General features: G+C 41.8%; 1 pseudogene; it reads left to right on the forward strand.

The window, feature by feature from the left end:
* Window positions 1–1,873: 1,873 nt before the first annotated feature.
* On the forward strand, window positions 1,874–4,344 carry LOC147421823 (uncharacterized; annotated as a pseudogene).
* The last annotated feature ends 5,149 nt before the right edge of the window (window positions 4,345–9,493 follow it).

The following is a 9,493-nucleotide window of genomic DNA, read 5'->3' on the forward strand; positions in this document are numbered from 1 at the left end:
AGTTTCTAGTACTGCATCATTATTGCTTCCACTAAGAGAGGCATTGTTTAGCACGCTCTGAGTACGAAAACCGTGTGACACGGTGTGAGCTATATTAAACAATTAAATGAATCCTGCCATTTCAAAAGCTCTGCCAAGTGGCTTACGGAGAGGCCAGATTTTTGAAATTGGCTTGTACGCTAACGAAGTAACTGGTCTTGCTTGGTGGGCCTTGCTATATAACATCTATAGAATATAACAGGACATATGCAAATTGATATTTAGCATTTAGCATTGAAGGGAACAAGAGCATGACTAATTTGACAAGGACGACACTGCTTGAAAGGGATATACATTTAAGAAATGCTATTATGTTTATTTATAAGAGGAGACAAAGTTAAGTGCTTCCGTAAATAGAGATTATAGGGATCATTTTTTAGAGAGTTAGTTGAGTTTTTAAGAGAAGCAGGTACATTATAAAACTGTTATTATGTTAATGGAAGGATACAAGGTTATGTGCATCAAATAATAGAGGTTGATTTTAGAAATCAATATGCATTCACTACTTATGCATTCACTATTGCAATACACCACATGCATTGGCTAGTAACTACAATACATCACATACATTCACTACTGGTGCATTTAGTATTGTAATACACCACATGTATTGGATAGTAATCGTATGCAAAGAGTTGTGTCAATAAACTGCAACAAAAAATGAAGTGCTTTACTGACCTGCAATGTTGTATTGGCGCTTCTCAATTGTGCAATCCACAAGCCGATATTTGATTCAAGCTACAAGAAAGGAATGTGAATAGTTAAACATTATGTCATGCAATGAAACGCCACAGATCGAAATTGTAAAGTATATAGTGCACGTCATGCAAAAGTGCCATACAAAAGTATGGTGGAGATTTGGCACTGTGGTCTCTCCAAAAATTATAAGAAACGGAAGTCGTGCCCTGCCCCGTAGCGTTTATGTGTTGCGCCAAACAAACGCATAGTCATGGGGAGTTGCATACAGATAACGAACCTTGCAGTGTTGCCGAGCTAGAGTCGCGCTTTTGCAATCAAAACTTCCAGAGGGGGGGGGGAGTTGATGAAGTTAAAGACATTCAACGAGCAATTGGTGTTGCAGTTTCAAGGCATCGACCGGGCACTGGTGGAGGCGATGTCCAATACTAAGTGACTAGCAGGCACATCAACTATCTGCCTACGCAAGATTTTGAAAAGAGAGTTGACGAATTGGAAGCTGTATCTAACAAAAAATGCGCTCCTAGTAGCAAGTTCGGCGACAAGAGCTCGCGTATGATTGATACAAGTTCCTTCCCGTTTGAGAATGGCTTGACTAAGTAAATTCCAGGTTGATTCATCATAGGTATTTAAGAGGAGGTTTGGGTGGGCGAAGATATACTCTCTCATGCCCCTTTTTGATATGGGTATTTGCTAACCTCCCTTCTCTGTTCACTAGCGCCCATAATGGGCTTATTCTGGGTTTTTTTTTTGTGCCTAGTACAGTCAGCCAACAAGGCCAATTTTTGCAGGTTTTTACATGCAGGTTTGGGTGGGCAGAGGCATACTCTCTCTCACTCCTTGGCTACTACACCAACAACAAAGTACCCCGTTTCTTTACTGCACACCTCAGCACACATGTACACACACATGACACTCAACTCTAACGCACATTCGTTTCACACAACCGCCTATTGCCATGGAGAAGTGATTGTTGCAAGGAACCAAAGAGTGATGTACATGAGGTACACACAGAGAGACATAACCACTAACACACAGACACACAATATACACACACACTTGCCATACCTCTTGCAGATATTTACATGCACACACTCTTTGTCATGTTTCCCCAGTAACATAGGCACACACCGTGTCTATCATGCATGTGCCAAGCGGACTGTTCATTTTCTTCTTCCTCTTCTCGTTGTTCATCGGATCAAATGCAGCAGACTCTGAAGCGCGCATGCTCATGAACTTCAAGAATGAGCTTGAGGATGCAACGTCCTTGACGAACTGGGCCTCCGACCATGCTACTCCAAGTTTGTGGATAGGTGTGTCATGTGCACCAGATGGCCGAGTCACCTTCTCTCTCTTTGGGCAACATATCTATGGGTGTTTGGGAATTAAAGAGCCTGAAGCATCTCGATTTCAGCTTCAATGCGATCTCTAGTCGCCTGCCTCTGCAAATAGGGATGTGCATGAGCTGGAAGAGTTAATCCTGCGCGGAAACCTCCTCGTTGTTATCCTGCCTTCTGAGTTGGGCTCTTTGTCAAAGTTGCAGGTGCTTGACCTTGGCAATAATCAGCTACTGTCAGGGTTTGTCAGTTCCGGTGTCACTCGAAAACCTTCTAACTTGAGCCGCATTGTCATGAATGAGAATGCCTTCTTAGGTGGCATTCCTCCTGAAATGGGGAACCTTAAGGTCCTTGCAACCATGGACCTTTCTGGAAATAAGCTCTAGGGGCAGTTGCTGCCAGAGTTAGGCTCTCTTGCAAGCCTAGTGTATATGGACCTTGATAGCAATGCTCTCACAACCCCCCTACCAGTATAGTTGGGAAATCTAACTGCTCCCACGGACTTGCAGCTCCGGAAAAACTTGTTTAGGGGTGCATTCCCTAAAGAAATATGAAGCTTGTGCAGTTTAGCAATTTGCAAACCTCTACATGGCTTCATGTCAACTCTCGGGGTCCTTACCGACAGAGATCGGCAGTTTGCAGGCATTGACAAAGAAGGATTTCACTCGCAATCTCTTTCGGCTTCGATGAGGAACTGCAAAAGTCTGCAATTTGTGGATCTCTCTTTAAATCAGCTTTGAGGTTTGCTTTCGGATGAGCTTGCGAACCTTCAGCTTGTCAATTCCCTGTCTTTGGAGAATAACCATTTCAATGGGCCATTACCATCTTGGCTGGGCAGCTAGACAAGGGTAACTTCTCTCTTGTTGGCAACCAATAAGTTCTTAGAGAGCATACCAAAAGAGTTGGGTGACTATTCTTCACTCATCACTTTAAGCTTAGATGATAATAAACTCTCAGCCTCTATACCTGGTGAGCTTTGCAATGCACCCCACCTCTCACAGCCATTCTTGAATAGGGACTTTTTTAATGGCACTATCGATACGGCATTTTGGAAATGCACTGCTTTGTCAGACATAAAACTCACTAGCAATCAGCTCACAGGGAACATTCCAGGATACTTTGCAGGGATGGCAATGCTAGTGGCATTTCCCCTTACCAAATGAGCTTTGGCAATCCAATTCCCTTATGAAGATATCAACGAGAGACAACTACCTCACTGGGAGCTTGTCTCCCCTTGTAGGGAACCTCAAAATATTGCATGAACTGTGATTGGATAGCAACCTTCTCAAAGGGCCCCTTCCGGCCGAGCTGGGTATGTTGGCGAATCTTACCACCCTCACTCTTAGCTCCAACATTTTTACTGGAGCAATTCCTCCTGAGCTTGGGAGATGTTCACAGCTTGCTACCCTTGATTTGGGCAATAACAATCTAGGTGGCCGAATACCCGAACCTACCTGGGCTAGATTGCCTTGTTCTATCGCATAATCAACTCGATGGAACAATTCCAGACAAGATAAGCTCTTTTACTACAGAATTCAACATGCCAGACTCCATGTTCACCCAACACTTTGGAGTATTGGATCACTCTTACAACAAGCTAAATGGCAGCATACCTTCTTAAATCAGCAAATGCTCTGTTTTGGTCTATCTTTTGCTTCAAGGTAACATGCTGAGTGGCAGCATTTTGGGGGAGCTTTCTTCAGAATTCTACTTGATAAGTGGTTGTCAGAAAAATCTAGATAAGCCACTTGACAGAGACCAACCAACTCCATTGGAATCTAGCCATGAAATTGATTGCTGTCAAATCCAAGTAGAAAAGGTCGGAAAGGTTTTCCAAACTTTTGGGAATGACACCATCAAAATAGTTGCTGCTGAAATCTAGAGATTGTCCTTGATTCCATAAGAAGCTGTCTATGAATAAGCTGGAATATGCCTCCTGTTAGGTTATTATTGTTGACGTAGAAGCCCACCATGGACACCATCCTCGCATACTCAAAAGGGATTTTCCTGTCAGATGATTATGGCTTACATCCACCTCCATAATCTTACTACTCTAGACCTCTCGCAGAATGGTTTGGTTGGCAGTATCCCTCCTTGTTTGGGAGAATTGGGCAGGTTGCAAGGCTTGAACTTGGGCCACAACAACCTCACCGGCCAAATCCATGCAGAGCTCGGTAAAATACGCAACCTGGTGAAGCTCAATGTTTCCCACAATGAGCTCTCTGGACATCTGCCTATTCCTTTGGGATTTCTTTCAAAATTATCACACTAAGATGAGCTTTGTGATCTTTCCCAAAATGAGCTCGAAGGAGACGTTTCGCCATTTCGCAGCTATGCCAGATTCTCCTCTAGTTCTTTTCTAATGAATGGTGCTCATGGTATTGAACAAGTATAGTCAATCAGCGAGTTGAATTTTCTGTCGTAATGAAATAATGGCTGCTTTCTTGTGCTCATCGACCCATCATAAGGCATGCATCTGTGCGTGATAAGTGGACTACCTTCTTGTGATTAGCCATCACCTCATCAGGAGACATGCGGCTTGGGGAGAAATTTCAAGAGGGTGATGATCTTGCAAAGGAACTGCTTCAAATCGGATGGCCACATGCAGCAGTGTGCATCATCGATAGTAAAGATGCAAATAATGGCTCCCTTCTTGCGCTCATCAACCAATGCAGCAGGAGGCCACCAGCCTACCGGAGTCAGAAGCGGCGTCGAGAAGAGTCAGAGAGAACCCAACGCAAGGAAGGAGTGTCCGCAGGGTTCTCTTCATCTTTATGCTCCATAGATTCTTCAATGTCTCCTTGAAAATCCTGCTTGAGAGAAGATGCTGATCTGCAATGTGCTGCGATTGTGAGAGAAGCCATGTTTGCCATGATTGCATCTGAAGATAGGCCCTCACTACGCATCTGCTGAAAACAGCACATTTGGCATAATGTCGAAAACGCGAAACTACGCTTTGCCATGCTTGCAGAGCCGTGGGGTGACCAGCTCTGTGCAGACCTTCAAAACGCAAGCACACGTAATAAAAAGCATTGTTCTTGTTACTTGTTTTTTCTGCGAGGCTCCTGGCCATGCGATTCCAGTTGTGGGCAATGGCTTTTATCATGCCAAGTGGCCACTTGTGAGTTCGCAGATTGAAAAAAGGACCTTTGGTATTCTTGTTACTTGTTTTTTCTGCGAGGCTCTTGGCCATGGGATTCCAGTTGTGGGCAATGGCTTTGATCATGCTAAGTGGCCACTTGTGAGTTCAAAGATAAAAAAAAGGACCTTTGACTCACCAAGTAACAAGTAGTTGTACCAATTTTTTAAATGTTTATCTACACACCTATGTGCTGCTACATTTGAAGAGTTGAAAACTGTATGGGAGGTAAAAGAAAGAAAGAGAGATATTGAATTGTAGGTAGGTGAAGGAAGGGCACCGAATCAAGGCTTGCAAAAATAATTTTATGGAGCCATGGGATCATTTCATCGCATAATGAGAACGTAAAAAACCTATTTAAGAAGGCCTTTTCTAAATATATATTAGAGTATTTCGACCAAACCAAAATATTTAGCAGTTTGAGTTGGTCGTCATTACTTCTCGTAAAAATTTAGGGTGGTCACTTTTTGTCATTTTTTTATTTGAACAAGTTTTGGATAAAGCAAGCCTACTTTTTTAGCCTTGCTCCAAATCACAATTGCAAGCCAAAAAAACCAGCGTGAAGAATAGGCATATGTTATTTCTGCTAGAGAGATCCAATCTGATAACCCATATCAAGGAGACGGAGATTAATACTAGATGGTGGGGCAGGTGGTGAGAGATAGTCACCAAAAAAGGAAGTAGATGTAGTGTTTAGGCCATGTTAAACTGACATTGCAATAAAGTCATTACAGATGTATGTCATTAACTTCAAAGTTCATGTGGATCATAAAGATCTCCATGCATATGTTTGTGTTAGTGTGGGGTAGAGAGCAATAGCTAAAGAAGGTCTCCTATCTAGAATCATGTGTGTGTAGGATGAATTCAACCATCAGAGCATAAAACAAACAATCATCCATAGATAAAAAAAGTCCAAAAAATGTATATTTATCATGTGTAACTTGAGCAATGTACAATCAAGGAAGAAAAAACACTCCCATTAAACCACTTGCAAGTGTCATTAATGAAGGACACTTGTTATCGATGTTTGCCATAGCTTAAGGCAAGAAATTTAAAGGGGAAGTACTCCTATGATGAATGCCCACACCTGATTGGGAAGCTCCATATTGAGTTGATTAGGGAAGTAAGGTCCAATCACAAAGTCTTGCAAACTTAAGCTCTCAATATCCCACACTGCAACCTTCATATAGAGCTGTAGATTTTTCATTTTTGAAAAAGTAGGCGGGAATGCTTTACTCACGCAGAGTGGGGTGGGAGTAAGGGGCGATGTGGGAGAGATGGTAGGGTCTCCTTCTTTGATATAGCCATGACTCAATACCCGCCATGTAAGGATGTATGTCAGCGTAGTGGTCTAGTGGAAGTGTGTGAAAGTGATTTGTAGTACTTCCTATTTGGTGGACAAATATCACTCTTATGATGTTAAAGCCACTTACTTTAAGTCTTAGATTCCATAGAAAATAAATCCAAGGTGTGTGTAGAAAAAACCTCCTCTTTACACTAGGTCAAGGCATAAGTTGACATTTTTGAAGTCTGTACATGATTGCAGATTTTCTGTGGTTTCTAAGTATTGGTAGATGATTCTCCATAGTCTAATTCTCTCAAAGCCATTCAGACAAAAGGCTTGTACAAGGGTTTTTATATCAGTCAAGCTTGTTCTATAGAGTGGTTACAAAAGATGATGGGTTTGATTTGGGATAATATAGACCAGTTAGATGGTCTATTGCTGCCTCTGTGGATAAACTTTAGAACATGGGCGGGTACCACCATACTTTTGTCTATCTTGGATCTATGCAGTTCCCCATGATGTACTTCAAGCTTCATGCTAAGGAAAGTTGTGATGATACTTTTGCCTTCCAAAAAAATGGTATTTCTATCATCTATAGATAGGCAGAGTGGTTACACATCTATGGATAGGCGCGCGTGTGTGCGCGTGTGTGTGTAAACTTGAAAGGCATAATTGCACAACCAGATACATCCTTGAGTGGGACAAGGATCATAGGCCGTATCTGCCATTTCATTGTTTGGCAAATTAGAGAAAATATATCCTAGAGTTCTTTGGGAAGGAAGCTGGAAAAGCTTTAGCTACAGTCGGCCAAGGGAAAGAAAAGGGATTGTCTAGTCTAGATGTGTGTGTGTGCTTGTGGTAGTTAGTTACTATAACTAATTCACAGGTGAACAACTACCTGTTCACAGACCCATAGCTCTAGACAAGTACATCGTAAATGGAGACAGGTTCTACCGCTCCATAGTTAAAAATGAGTTTGAACAACAAAAAAGTTCATTTACATCAAAGAAGGTAGCCCTCACCTTATAGCTTTCCATCATGTGACACAATGTGCACATGAGACCAATAATTGGCACACTTATGACCAATAACTACATGAGGTAACCAATAATTGTCCATCGCGTGACACAATGTGCACACAATATATAAGCAAGCTTCAACCTCACAATGTATATGCCCCTTTTGCATAGCACTTACTCCAAGCACAATGTAAGCTTGATTTGAGATTTAATCCACAGATTTCTTACAGGATGGATGAGTAGATTTGGAAGACACCATTGAACCACATTTCCAAACAAGTTTAAAGGCATATGATGTCGACGTACAACTAATTGGAACCACATTGCAAGATCAACATGGCAGTTTTGATTGACAATAGAACGCAACGAACATGCGGATATATCAATGTGCACATCAAAGTGTTACCAGATTAGCAACACACTAAACTTGAGTTGTGGGAGGAAAAAAATTGCGTATTCTTTTGCAAGGGCGTACAATGGTGTGTCGGCATGTTCGTTAATTTCAAGATGCTCCTATATGTTACCATATATAAGCCCATCACTCTAGGGTTAACTTATCCTTCCATTGCACACTAAGTAATACACTCTCCGTTGTGTGCCTTGAGCTTCCTTCGTCTTCTCCAAGTTGTGTGTGTTTTCCTTCAACCCTATATCAAAGCAAGTTGCATCCTCCCAGGCTTAGTCGCCAGCAGCTCTAGCACACACCTGCTCATTTTCTCCAATTTTTGTGAGCTTTGGCAAGTGTTTGCAAGTACACAAATCTATTGGGTGAAATTGAAGAGCTCAATCTGCTCAAATTTTTTATTTGAACTCATTTCGGCCTACGTTTCCACTACAAGCACAATACTGCACATGCTATTTTGTCATTTTGTGCAGATTTTTTGTCAGTGCTATTTTCTGCATATAACAGGTCCCTTATAGTCTTCTATGGTTTGTGCTATATAGCACGTTTTGTTCCTGCTTTGTTTCTCCTCTATTTGGGCAGTTTTCACATCGGGCAGGCATTCATCATGGCCGACAACAACACAGATGTGTTCAAGATGCTTGATGTAGTACAGATTGGATGGGGACAATTACCCTATACATGATACAACATGTTCTAGTGTCAAAGAGTGTCCAGAATATTGTGCAGGGCATTGATGTACGTCCTGGTTCTGAGGATGAAGGCGATGTTGAGGATGTTGCAGGTCTTGCTGCAAGGATTGCTGCTTTTAGATTTGTTTTGCCTACAGTAGAATAAGCTCGTTGGGATGTAAAAGATATGCAGGTTCATGCATTGATTGCATTTTCTGTGAAGTGCACTATTACTCCCCACATTCATTAGGTGAAATCTACAAAACAGGCTTGGGAATATTCTGACTGGTTTTAGGCAAGCCGCAATGAGGCAAAAATTGCATTGCTGCGTAAGGAGCTGGAGTCGAAGATTATGCATGAGGAAGATGACATGGACACTTTCCTTGCTGGTATCAAGGATATCAATGAGCAACTTATTTCTGTAGGTGAAGTCATTTCAGACAATTCCCTTATGCAAACTGTTCTTGATGCCTTGCCAGATTCTTATCAGACTTTTGCTAGTACTTGGAGACTTATGACCCAAGGAAATCCTGAGTTGTCAACTTTGATGCATCATGCACATTGTTGTCGCAAGAATCACTTTCCAAAAAAAACAGGACTACAAAGCGTGCAGTTGAACATTCCTTTATTGCTACTCAAAGAAAAGTTGGTAACAATAATGTAGCCACTTCTCATGGTTCTTCTATGAATGGAAATTAACATGTTCCTAATGCTTTTGCTAACAACGATTTGTTTGGGAATTCTGGTGAAAAGGGCAAAAAGAAGATGCGTTGCCACTATTGTAAAGCTAATGATCATTTGATCAAGCAGTGTCCTAAGTTTAAGGCCAAAGAGGCTAAGAAGAAAGAGGCTGGTTCCACTACTAATGCTGGTTCCACTACATGCTACAGACGAATGCATGGCT

The sequence above is a fragment of the Adiantum capillus-veneris genome, chromosome 27 (assembly GCF_014529385.1).
Source record: "Adiantum capillus-veneris isolate H3 chromosome 27, ASM1452938v2, whole genome shotgun sequence".
NCBI classification, from domain to species: domain Eukaryota; kingdom Viridiplantae; phylum Streptophyta; class Polypodiopsida; order Polypodiales; family Pteridaceae; genus Adiantum; species Adiantum capillus-veneris.